The 13315-nt window shown below is 46.6% G+C and overlaps 1 long non-coding RNA gene across 1 annotated transcript; it reads right to left on the reverse strand.

The window, feature by feature from the left end:
* Positions 1-4512: 4512 nt before the first annotated feature.
* LOC116217179 lies at positions 4513-12969 on the reverse strand. Its single transcript, XR_004161333.1, has 3 exons — positions 12696-12969; positions 12269-12390; positions 4513-7690 (listed from the first exon to the last, which is right to left on the reverse strand). It is a non-coding gene; the product is annotated as an uncharacterized LOC116217179 (long non-coding RNA).
* Positions 12970-13315: the final 346 nt, after the last annotated feature.

The following is a 13315-nucleotide window of genomic DNA, read 5'->3' on the forward strand; positions in this document are numbered from 1 at the left end:
GCCGCGCTTGGCTGCGGTCCGTGCGAGGCGCGCAGGTGCGGGGCGGGCGCCCACCTGTGCCTTCGGGTGGGCGCGGTGGGAAGACTCGCACGAGCTGTGAGCGCGGTAAGGAAGCGCTCTGCAGCGCTGGGAGAAGGCTGTGAGCGAGTCCTCGGTTCTCTGCTTGCCTGCTCCGGAGTGCCGGAATTTCTAATGTCAATAATGTTCTCGCGTTTTGTTTTTCCCATGCAGTTGTTTAGACGCGGGACAGACCTGCACTCATGTCTTGCTGGTGAGGAGGAATGGGTCATCCATGTGCTCTTCAAAGTTACCCAGAACTCGTGCAAAAACTCCAGTAGGGACTGTTGGTGTGCCTCCACCAGCTGTCCCTCCCTGCTCACACTCCACACCTCCAAACCTGAAAGCCAGGCCTCATTTTGAGCAGTCTAATACACGACCATTCCCCATTCAGCCATGGAGTTTGGTTGTCAGATGTGTGCGTGCTCTGTTTCAGTGCTACTCAGAACTGAGAAGTGACACTGAGAAGCAAAGCCCCTTCTTGTTCCCTGCTCTGCCCTCAGGTGTGCTCTCATCTCTCAGGCCATGCATGTACCCAAATGATCTGTGATGCCAACAGACCTGGGGGACGTATGCAACAGCTGTGGCTGCAGCTCAGCTGGGCTTGGTTCCTGGACCCCAAAAGTGGGATGACAGCAATGCCTTTCCCAGCCCTTCTATCTGTCCCAGATGAAAGAGGGAGGAGTCCTGTCCTCTCACACCCAGCATCCCCATCACTGCTTCCCTGCAGCCAAGATCAATCCCACAGTTTTTTCCTCAAATCCCCATCACTGCAGGCAATGCTCTGCAGCCACAGAAGCTGTGCTCTCCAGCCTGACTGGCACGGCCAGCTTCAGGCCAGGGAACGGGGACGCTTTGTCCCATTGAAAGAGCACAGCAGTCAGCCCTGTGCTCTGCATACTTCCATGGGAAGCTTATGGGACTGCCAGGACTCGAAATGCTGAAATAAATAGCAGAGCCCCTTCCAAGGAGCACAGCAGAGCCTGCCTCCCTGGGAGCAAAGGGAAATGCAGAAATGGACTCGTGAAATACAAATTGGAACGGAACAAAATGGAACAGAATAGAGTAGAATAGTTCCATTGGAAGGGACTTTCCAAAGATCATTGAATCCAACAGCCTGACCTCCTTAGCACTAACCAAAAGTTAAAGCATGTTAATGAGGGCATTGTCCAAATGCTTCTTGAACACCGACATGCATGGGGCAGCAACCACCTCTGTGGTCCCCTGGAAAGGATCCTGCTGTTGGCTCCCTCCAGTCACCACAAGGCAAATTGGGCTGCCCTCAGGAGCCGTTGCTGCTGGTTGGCACTGCAGGCCTTAAAGCCATCCAGGGGCACTGACCTTCTGGTACACACAGAGCAAGGTGGCTGCAGCAGGCAGTTTGAGGCCAGCATCAGATCTTTGTTGGCAAATATGTTGGTTGCTCCAAAAGTAATGCCTCCTATTTGTTTCTGTGGGAAATATAAAAGATACAAAAACTGCAGTGAACGCTGTTGGATAGAGCAAATTCTTAGCTACAAAACATTATTTTTTCATCGTAGTCACCACCATTAGCAGTGCCGTTTTGCCAGCAGTGAACAACAGCCTGCATGCTGCGCTCATAAAAATCTGCACCAGCTGAGGTGATGCGCTGTCATCACTGCTGAAATGCAGCATCCGCCACTTCAGTGTGCTCACATCCACTGTTTGGTCTCCATAAATGTTCAACAGGACTCGATAAATGTCAATGGGTGCTTTTTTTTTCCATGTGGAAGAATTCAATTCCACCCCTTTTTTCCATATGCCCCTCCATGTCAGACATCATTTTGTCAGTCTGCTCCTCTGCAGTCTCAGACAAGAAATAAATTGTTTTCCAACTGTTAGGGTAAGCAGTTATGAAACAAAGCTGCCAAAGTAATATTGGATTCTTCAGTGCTAGACATGCTTTTATTAAGGCCAACTATATTTTGAAAGAAATTTTCGCTATCATAGGCAGATTAGTATGTTATCTGCTATGCCTAGCACTTACATCCCCTCCATTCCTGTAAAAGGTTTCTTTCCACTTGGAGCTTTATTTCTTACCCAATGAAAGCTGTGCTGATTCTCTTAGGTTGCTGCAGCTGTAGCTGCCTTATATCTGCATTGGCTGGCTTTGTAACCAGCTACCCAGTTTGTCACTTTTAGGATCAGGGCACACTTTTTATTGTGCCTTGGCCAGTAAGAACTGGATCAGTGATCAAGCTAAGTCCCCCTGGGGAATGAACACAGCAGTGTGGCTGAAGGGAAGGGTTTGTATTTCATCTTCCTGCTGGCTGATGGTTGTCATCCATCTGAGATCACAGCCCAAGGAGAGTCCTGTCTGCAGCTGGGACCTGGGTGTGACGTATATTTTCATCACCACCATTGTGGGTAATGTGTGATGTGACAGCCCCACCAAGCTACAATCCGTCTGGGACCCATGTGAGTGTCACATGAGTTGTAGCTGCCCTGAGCAGAGCCTACGGAACTGCTCGTGCCTCATGGAAAAAAAATAAATTGAAGAACATTATTTGGAAAAGCAATTTTGCTGGTAAGATTTATGGCACGACAGATTTAATAGGGTCGTTTTCTGTTTGCTCGCAAACACTGCAAAACTAACGCAAGTGTGATCTGTTCCTGTCGTAATGCTAATGCTGTACTCGTGTCTGGGCCACTGGGTTCTCAAAATTGTTCTTTCTGGTAATTAACAAAACCCACAAACCTCACCCAGTGCTTTCTCTTGATTTTCCTCCACACACTCTGCGTTTGACTGACTTCCTACCACAGGGGAGGGAGAAACGCGGACAGTTCTCACCCAAGCAAGGCTCTCAGCAGCCATCCTGCCTCACCTGCTGCTCAGGCCTCACCCCACATGTGATGCCACACCCTTCAGCTCCCTGCCCATCACACTGCCATGAAAAGCTGCTTTGGACTGGCTCAGGGCTCTAAGCAGAGCCCAGTTCCCTTGCTCTTTCATCTACAGTAACTATGGTTTGGTGGCCCATCCAGCAGCCTCTAATCTGTCGGGATAAGTGAAATGAGCCTTTCTTCCTCCTCCAGAAGGGGTTTTGTGTGCTTCAAGTCCCACCGCAAATACACAGTAGAAACTAAAACAGTTTTTCCAAAAACAATGCCAGTCTGCACTCTTGGTCTCATAAGCATCTCTGAAATTTTGTGCTTAAAAAGACAGTGATTAAGGCTACAAATGAAAGCATAGATTACTTAATACAACAGAATGAATTTTTAATTTCCAGCTAAAAAACAGATCCTCAGTACTTTGATATCAAGGGCTTTGAGGCTTCAAAAACCCAAGCCTTTGGATCCTGGGACAAAAGAAACCTTAAACAAGGTCTGGCTGTTTTCCTGTTGGTACACTCATGCTGCCAGCATCTATCAGTAGGAAAGTCATGGTTTGCTGCACTTCCCAAACAGGAATTGTTGTTCATAGTAGTCCCAACATCTACCAGAGAGGAACTGTCTGCATTGTGTTTCTGTACAAGCTGGTACTGCTCCATGGTAGCTGCTGCTACTTGGAGAAAAGTTCCAGATCCAAACACATGCAGACCTGGTCAGTGCCACAGGGCAGCCAATATGGACACACTTGTGGTTTTTCACTGGTTTGGGCACCATCCCACAGCACGCTCCGCAGAAGACCATATGACTTTGGGACCACAGGAGCCCAAGAAAAGACAACTCACCCCTCCTTGGGATGCACTATCACCCTCCTCCACAATTTATTTCAATAATAACACACACAGCGGAATACAAAGCTGATGATCAATCTCATAACCATATTAAGACACTCCAGGGTGTATTTTATAGGGCCATTAATATAGTCCTTAGGTGGTTAAAGTCACCCACAGCATCAATTAATGGCACCATAAAGCATGCTCTGTCGTATCTTACAGCTTAAATAACACCCAGCAGGCTGGGCATGGGGGATGTGGGCATGCTTGTTGGGTGCAGTGCAAGAGCACGGTGTCTGATCACCTGGATGTGAGCACAGGTAACCTGAAGACAGCATGAAATCAGCACTCGTTTTAAAAGCAAGACTTAAAAAACCAAAACTTCCCCAGTTAAGAAGCACAGATCTGATTAACTCTCACTGGCATTGTGCTCCTGAGCTTAACAGCTTCTTTCAGACATACCTTCCCTACAGAAGCTGTCTCTGTTCCAGGATGTGATTGCTGTGGGTGCGGCTTTTTGGCACGGATGGAGTCTGTCTGTTCCCAGCCTTGTGGAGCTCGAGGAGTCCAGAGCTGAGGGGATAGGGCACAGCCTGTTGGTTATATTAAGGATCAGATTTTCTTTGCAAGGGAGGCTGAGCCTGCCACGTTTTAACTTTCCAAAAGATAACTGAAGGAAACCTCCACAGAGTATTTAGGGCAGTGGAGGTCTGGGACACGTAGGAGCATTTACCCCTAGTATTTTCAAAATGGAGAAAGTCTTGACTTTTTTAGTCTTTCTTGTCTACGATCTATTCACAGAAGGAGGGAGTTCCTGCCCTAGTCTGGTACACATTAAGTTTTACCACTTTGCATTCTTCCCTGGGAATTTTTCTTTTGCTATTTTAATGGACCCACATGAGTTGAGAGGGACTTTTCAGTAGACAATAGCTTTACCCTACTATCCTAGTTCATCTGTACAACTGATAAACTTCCCTCTTTCTGCTTCTACTGATGGAAAAGGAGAAGGGCTACCTCTCATCTGTGCTATTGGAAGTCAGCACAATTGCCCAGGACTCCAAGAGTCCTCCTTTATTCTTCCTTCCTTTTGCAGATACAGTGAGCCTGTTTGCATCTTCAAACTCATTGCCAGTTTTGCTGAGGCAAAAGAGTCAACATTCCTTGCTCTTCCACTGCTTGGTACACACCATCTCCCTGTTCCATTCTCTCTATCACCTATTTTCTCCATGCATCTTCAATGCTTAAAACTTATTCTTTCCCTCTTTAAAACACTGAAAGCTAAGGGGAGACAGCTAAATTAGGAAAGGCTTCTAAAGGCTGTAAGTCTTTACAGTACCATAAGTTCACATCTTCGGTACTGCGTTGGGCCCCTCACTACAGGAAAGACATTGAGGCCCTGGAGTTTGTCCAGCAAAAGGCAGCTAAGGTGGTGAGGGAGTGGAACACAAGTATTATGGGGAACGGCTGAGGGAACTGGGATGGTTCAGTGTGGAGAAAAGGAGGCTCATAGGAGACCTTATTGTCCTCTATGCCTGAAGTTGCAATAAGGCACAGCGACAGAACGTGCTGAGGGTTTGGGGAGGAATTCCTTCAGAATTGGACACATTCTTTCTTCAGCAGTGCTAAGCAGCTGGGAGGTCACAGCTGTAATTCTGGCAAAAGCCACAGCAGGCAAGGATGCAGCACGGCCCTTATCCTGCAGCCATCTGGGGAGCGGCTTTGCTTTGCTCTCACAAGAGTGATTTACAGGCATCAGACAAGCCACATGTGTAAGACTGAGCACACACATAAATGTTCTCAGAAGCAGAGCCAATTAACACACCACAGATATCATTCAGTGATTTGGAAGATATACAACCCATCTTGTGTTTTTGAAGCACAAGAATTCATTGCAATGTCTGATGTTGTGTCTTCACAGAAATGTCCCTGATCAACTTACTGCTTACTGGTCCTGCAAAAGCAGCGTCACGCTGAAGCAGCACCTGCTTCACACAGAAGCTTGATCCAAAAAAAGCAGCATCTTGGATATGCAATACCACCCCTACAGTGCTTACCCTCTCTGGAAAGATTACCATCATCTTTACTATTTACATATAATAGAGGCCAGAAGCCTCAGCTGGGATGGAGATCTCCCTCTGTTGAGCACCAAGGGAGATCCTCTTCTTCTCCAAGCAGCTCCAAAGAGGGACTGAGGGCCTGGGAGCAGGTCAGTGGCAGTCAGGATTAGGATTCCTGACTCCCTGCCTAGCGTCCTAATATTAGCTTGCATTGTCTCCCAGACTGTCTTGTAATTCTTTCACACGAACCACAGGCCTGAATTAGCATGTCTCGCTGCATAATCTGCCAGATCGTCCCGCGCACTAAATTAACCAGGGGCTGAGCAAACATCATGGGAACAGCTCTTGTATATTGTATGTGGGCTAAGTTTCTTCCTGCAGTGTTGTTTGCTCTGTATTTTCCTAGCATCATCATGGAAGTATGATGGGCTGAGGGGCTGGCTGTATGCTCCCTCCTGCTCCAGCCTCACATTTCTCTGCAGCCCTGGAGATTAAGACTGGCTTGGCAGCAGCACTAACAAACCAACTCCAGCTGGGTGTCAGATGAGATAGTGAGCAGCAGCACAAGGGCTTGGATGAGCAGCAAGCAGCTTGTCCTCATGGCACACGCTGGCATCCTTCATGTGATATTTACAAGCTTCCTCCCTTGTTCCACAGCCAGTGTGACAAAGAGCTTTCCTCTGCCACGTGGGCATCTTATCTGATGGCATCTCAATGCAAGTTTCAACCTCCTCTTGTGGAGAAAATCTAGCTTCCCACTGCCAGTAAGATTTGAATGACCAGATATGGGGAAAATGGTGCAAAGCCCACAAAGTTCTCACTGTTCTCCTCCACAAGCGAGGACATGCAGGCTTAGAACATGAGCAGGGCTGGACTGTGAGGAGAGGACGGAATGTTCAAGATGGCCTGCATCGTCCTCTGGATTCTGCCCTTGCACAGCTGCTAAGCCATGGGACTGGAAGACGTGTGGAGCCTTGGGCAGGATGACAAGTGGCTTGCTGAACACCATCCCTTCCTGGCAGCAGGATCAGCACAGTCAGCTGTGACATCTGAGTCACATCCCTGGGAGGCTCCAAGAGGAAGCAGCTCCACCTTCCTACTCTGCCCAGCCCAGATCCAGGCACCCACAGCACCGCCCTGCCCACAGTTTATTGCCAGACTTGACATGGAAGAAATTTGAGTGCTGTCTCCATCAGGAAACAGGAACAGCTCAGCTCCAAGTGCGCAGTCCTCAGCATGAGATCTCAGAAGCTTTCCACAACCGAAGGCTGCTCAAATCCTCACACAAGAAACACATCTATATAGCACCACAAGGATGATGAAGATTGCCTCCCATACATCTACGTATGCCAATAGTCACATCTCAGCACTGTTAGGCTCATTTCTTTTTTACTGCCATAGAAGTCTTAACACTTCTGACTTGCATCAAGTGATCTTTTATTTGAAGATCTGGATCCATGGAAACAGAACTACATCACAGAGCAGCAAATGGTTCACTCAACAGAGAACCAGAACTGGGAGAAAGCCCATTGGAAGTAACCTTGCACAAGATGTTGGTGCCTGCTCTTATGAAATGTTGCTCCTCAATTACTCTTTGTAGACAACACGCAAAGAAAAAAATTGTCCTTGTACTTTTAACATGCTGGTTATAAAGCTGGTCCTAAAGTACATGGCTCTGTTCTTCATCTCCTCCATGTGTCACCAGGCCCTATGTACAACTCTACTGGTTGGAGATGAGTCACACTCATCCTCCACAGTATGACAGGAATTAGACTCAAGGCAGAGTGGAAGGTTTGCTTTGGACAAGGTCCAACTTCAGCATGTCGATAACTTCGGAAAACACATTGCTCTCCAACAAGCAAGTTTCAGCTCCTAGATGATTCAGCAGCAGCTCTACAAGGAAATATGGATGTGAGAAGTCCCCCTAGGAATTCCCACAAAATTCTTCATTAAAATAAAATGCCTTGGGCCCAGCAATTGGATGGAAACTGGGAAATGAGAATTGTTCTTTCATGTCTGCAGAGACTCCTAAGAGCTGGGAAATTTTTAGTGGAGTTTCAGGGCAGGAGAGGAAAAAGTGTTATGGGTAAGAAGGCAGAAACCAGAGGGCTGAGCAGGAGAAGGACAGAATATGGAGCCCTGGGTTTGGTTCCAACCTTTTTGAATGGGCTGTAACTTCGTGGTCACTAAAAGCAGGAAAATATTGTGAGCAGGTAAGGGGAAAATTGCAGTGAGAAACTTTTAAAAGCCACGTATGCATAAGGCTGCCTGAGAAATGTGAAGAGGCAAAGACAGCTCCAAAGCCCATCTGAGCACTTTGGGTTTTGGATGAGATCCACATCTACTTTAAAAAAAAAAGATAATAAAAGGAAATATAAAAAGTGCCAAAGAACTGCCTGACACAAATTAATTTCTGAAAGGGCATAGCAAGCCAAAGATGAAATATTCATCTCCTCATCTGTTCTGACCTCTTTCAATTCATTATTCTGATGTTAACTTCAGCACCACACTTAGCTTCTGCCTGCATACAAAGCCAGCAGAGACCAGCCAGCCCTTGCTCAAGGTGTAAGCGTTTTTCTGAACGCATTTCAACAGCAGACATAATGGAGGGAACTGGGAGCTATCAAACCACTGCAGCAGCATGATGTTACTCTAATCAGTGTCTCTGAGCAAACTGCTTCATGCTTGGAAACACTTTCCAGGAGATGGCACAGCCCTGCTCCCCTCTTTCATCATTAGACCATAACAGCCACTTGACCTACTGTGCCCAAGAGAGCTGTGCAAGGGTGGATAGCACCTTCTGAGCACACTCTTGCAGAGCAGCATCCTCTCATTGTGAAGTTCTCCAGCTCGTGCCCAGCAGAGCTCATGTTCACCTACACACAGCCTTTGGGGAATCCATCATCAGTTCCATAAAGGAAATCCTTTTACATTTCCCTGCGTAGCACAGAGCTGACCCTCCATCCTCCAGGAGTCCCACCATGGCACTCAACTGCTTGGAACCCCCACACTTCCAGGCTCTAATTATTAGCCAGAACTGACATTTCAAAGGATGCCACTTCATTCTCTCATTTGTGTAGAGCTTGCTTGTGTTTTTTGCTTATTGCTGCCTCTTCCCCAGAGCCCTCAGTGATGAATGCAGCATGCTGATGACCTCTCCATTATAAATAGTTTAATATTTTTAAATAAATACAGGCTGGTGCTATGGTTGTGTGCATATTTTATCCAGCCTGCAGCAAAAAGAGCTAGAAGCAACCACCACTTTGTCTTGCTGCTGCTTATTCATCAGAGAAAGCAAGAAGGGGCCAGCACCCCCATCTAGCAGCGTACAGCAGTGGAAGTCTTATTTTAAATGCATCACAAGAAGCAGCTTCTCATCACAGTGCAGCAGATGGAGGCAATAAGGAGAAAACTTTCTGGTTGTTATCCAGTTACTTGAGATCTACAGCACTGCAGAACTGTTAGCGAGCCACAAAGTGAATCAGAGGAAGGTGCATGGGGGTGGGGGATTCTTTTATATGGGTTTCCACTGTACTGCAACAGAATTAACACATTAGCTTGACATTTAGCCGATATAATTTATTCCTAATATGGGAGCAAAATGCATCCTGAGCAGTGGTATTAAAAATCAGAAGCCAAGCCAAATGCGACAATGAAGAAAGGGAAAGAGCCCACATTCAGGTCAGATTTTGCAATATGTTGGATTTTTCAGCCCAATAACTTTTGTTGTCCTGATTTCCCTTCCTTCCCTCTGTGTGTATGCAGATGTACTACACAGATGATGGTGGATTCTATCCAGACATGTTTGTCCCTCACAGGCATCTTCCCATGCAGCAAAAGGCTCACAGGACTCACCCAAGCAGTACCCAGGGACTGTGCTTGCTCCCACGTGGCACACTGCCAGTCCTGATGCTCCTCACCTTCCATTCCCAGCCCACAGCTTCACCAAAACTTGGGGTGTGAGCAGGGCCCGCTGCCAGCCAAGTCATTTACAGCAATAAAGCCCATCTCTGTAGACAAGGAGGAGCAGCAATAGCTGATACCAACTGTTCTTCAAGTGTTCCCATCCCAAGAAGGGTGCTCCTGGGCTTAAAAAGCATCTCCCAGAGCTGAGAAACCCTAACCTTGCTGTCACACACCTCTGAGCATCAGGCAGGCCTGGGCTGCAGCACTGCAGTTTGGAGCAGCAGGGTACATGTGTGCACTCCCAGGGAGCCTGTGTAGGCATGGGAGCAGCAAAAGATCTGCTACCCCCAGACTCACAGCAAACAGATGCGTAGCAAAAAGTCTCTCAACCAATTTTCTTTGCAGAGAGCAACGCAAAACCTGCCTCAGCCTGAGAGCTCAACTCAGGACAACAGAGGTATAATTACATAATTGCCAGTAAATCGCGTTATTTATTAAAGTGCTTTGCATAGTACAGCAGCCTTCAGAGGAGGCAATCCCTGCTGTGGGCAGGTCCCCCGTCCCCCCACGCCACCCTGCTTGTCAGACCAGCTCCTGGGGAAGTGACAGCCTTGAGGACATGTAGGTGCCCACAGCCCCCATACTGCCCTCTCCTCTGCTTCCCAGTGGCCAAGCACTCATGTTAGTCTGGTGTGAGTGCCTGAATGGTGATTCTATTATGTAAGATGTGCATGCGCATACACATGTGTATGTACACACAGAGCCCTGTGGAATTAACCTGCCCTGCAAGACAGGGTGGAAATAAGTGCTGTGTTATTAACCTCTGGGAAAAAATAACTGAGAGCATTGGCTAAGAAAGGGACAACAGCCATAAACCATCTTCCCCACAGATCCTGAACTGCAGTTCACAAAACATCATGTTCCTAATTAAAAAACCAGAAAGTTTTAATGGCAGAAGTGGCTTTTGAGACAAAGCATAGGTCTTTCTGCTCTTTGAAATATTCACTGCATATAATTTCTTTGCCCTTAACTGTGAGCTTTAAGGTTCTTCCACAGTTAGGTAGATAATTGACACAGGTCTCTCCCCATCACACAGCTCTTGCAGCACTGCTGGTCTGGCTGCACTGTGGGTGGATGCTGCTTTTTCTCAAATCCCTTTGGGGACCACAGCTGTGGGTACCCTCATGCAGAGCACAACATGCTGGAAAGCTACATCCCAGCTCTGGGCAGCTCTTGGGCACCAGGCAATTCACCTCTGCTATGGAACCAGTCCACCAGCCCAAGGGAAGCTCAGGGAAGATGCTACTTAATGTCATCTATACCACTTGTACTCAGCACTGCAGCTCAAGGCACATCTTATTTGTAAAGTAAAGACTTTCTCTGAGTTATTTCCCATTGAAAGAAAAGCAATAGGCTTCTTTACTCAGATTTATTCACTAAGGCTAAATAAGGCTTAACACCAAGATCACCTGCCTTCCAGTCATGCTTCACTGACAAACAATCCCCTTTCCATTTGTGTTGCAGATACAAATTCATTAAGTCCAGTGTTTTCTGTATTTCTCACAACAAATGCAGACATATTTGCAATCTCAGACGAGGGAGGAAGTGCTGAAGTGGCTTTTTTTTCTTCATATCAAACACTTTTCCTCTGTGCCACAGCTGAGGGACCTAAGGACTCCTGTTCCACCCCAGGTGCTGCAGGGACACAGAGTCCCCACTTCCCTCTAGAAACCTGCCAGTACTAAAGAGAGGCTATGAGAAAGAAAGGGGTAGACCCTTCAGCTGGGTTTGTTGTGATAGGACAAATGGTTTAAAATAAAAGAGGAAAAAAAAAAAGAAAGATTTAAATTGGGTATAAGGAAAAAGGGTTTTTTAGGATAAAGGTGGTGAAACACTGGCATAGGCTGCCCAGAGAGCTGGTGGGTGCCTTGACCCTGGAGACACCCAAGGTCAGGCTGGAGATGTTCTGAGTACCTGATAGGGCTGCATGTGTCCCTGTTCACTGCACAGGGTTGTAGTAGACAGCCTGTGAATGTCCCTTCCAACTCTATACCTGCTCTAGGTCACCACGAGCATAGCCAGCATCCCAGAGGAGATGGGATACATCTATCACGTGTGAACATACCACAGTAGCTTCCCTACGTGCACAGGTGGCAACAAACCCATTTCTTCCTGAAGTTATGGAAGAAAAATAAGACATAAAACCAAGTTATACTCAGTTTATGTACTTAATTCCCTGCATGCATGGATAAAAGCACACCTGTGGCCTATCCTACACTGCATCTGACTCTCATTAGGTGCAGTGATTCCTGCTCAGTATGGTTTTATTACTCCCAGCGACACAACCTCATCCAGGCAGCTCCCTCCCTGTACCTGCTCCGAGCAGATCCATATCAATGAAGCTTCCCAACAGAGCACACGGAGATCTGGAGGTACAGAGGGAATTCAGCTATTTGGGCACAAACCCTCATTTTAAGGTGTCTTAATATTTCATTTTTCAATTAGTTAATTTGATTAAAGAAACTGATGTTCTGGGATGGGAACAAAAACAGAGTTCTTACTTACGTTCATGGCCACCTTCAATTGAGGGGAAGGGTGTCATATAGAGTGCTTGGGACATTTCACAAACATCCATCCTGATGGTAATCCTGCTTATAAAATGCAGGTTTACCTTGCAGCAAAAATCCCTGCAGCAATCAGCAAGAGAATGATGTAATATATTCACAGACTTTTTTTTTTTCCTACTGGCAAAAGAACAGGAGAGCTATGGATTTACCCTAAACCCAAAATTCTTTTAACACTGAAAAGACTGAGGAAGTTACTCACACAGAACAAAAACATTAGCTATCCATTGCTGAAGCAGCAATAAAATATACAAGTTTAAGCTGAAAAGAATAAATCAGTTTTTGATCCACAACTGAGATACCCTCACAGCCCCAATTTCATGGTACCCTGCCAAGAAAGAAGCAACCAAGAAATAAAAGTTCCTTACCACCTTCCTGGCACACAAGAGTAGAAGGGCCCTTCAGAACAACCACAGACACCTGAAGTCCACAGCCTCACTGGGGCTGCACTAACTTCTAGGAGCAGCACCAGGGCTGCCAGCTTACTGCAGCAGAGCACCATGGTATCTCCTTCCTGCAGAGAGCTCTGAGGATGCTGTGCTGCCTTTATATCCCTTATCACAACTACTCTAGCACCTGGTGGCAACCATTAACTCAGAGTCGGAGGCAAAAGTGGTTTGGGAAGGGGTGAAGTTTAAGTGAGAAATAGAAAATATTTTGAAATTCTGAGCAGTGAGGGTCTATGGAGGCAGGAAACATTCATGTGCCATGCCTGTGAAATGGCTAATTAAATCAGCACAAGCATAGTGGCTGTGAATGAGCCACGGGTCAGAGACTGTAGAAAAAGGCAGGCATGGAACTGATTAATTGAAGGTAGCTGTGATCTGTCTACCAATAATTCAATCGAGTAATTAGTACTGGGCAAGGAAGTGTTTCTGCACTTGGAAGATTTGGAAATATTTCTTTATCTCAGGACAAACGAAATGTGAACTGAAAAGGGAAAAAAATCAGCTGAAATCTGGCCTGAATCTCTAGGTTAGTTTGAAAA

This window comes from Meleagris gallopavo, chromosome 14 (genome assembly GCF_000146605.3).
Source record: "Meleagris gallopavo isolate NT-WF06-2002-E0010 breed Aviagen turkey brand Nicholas breeding stock chromosome 14, Turkey_5.1, whole genome shotgun sequence".
NCBI lineage: Eukaryota > Metazoa > Chordata > Aves > Galliformes > Phasianidae > Meleagris > Meleagris gallopavo.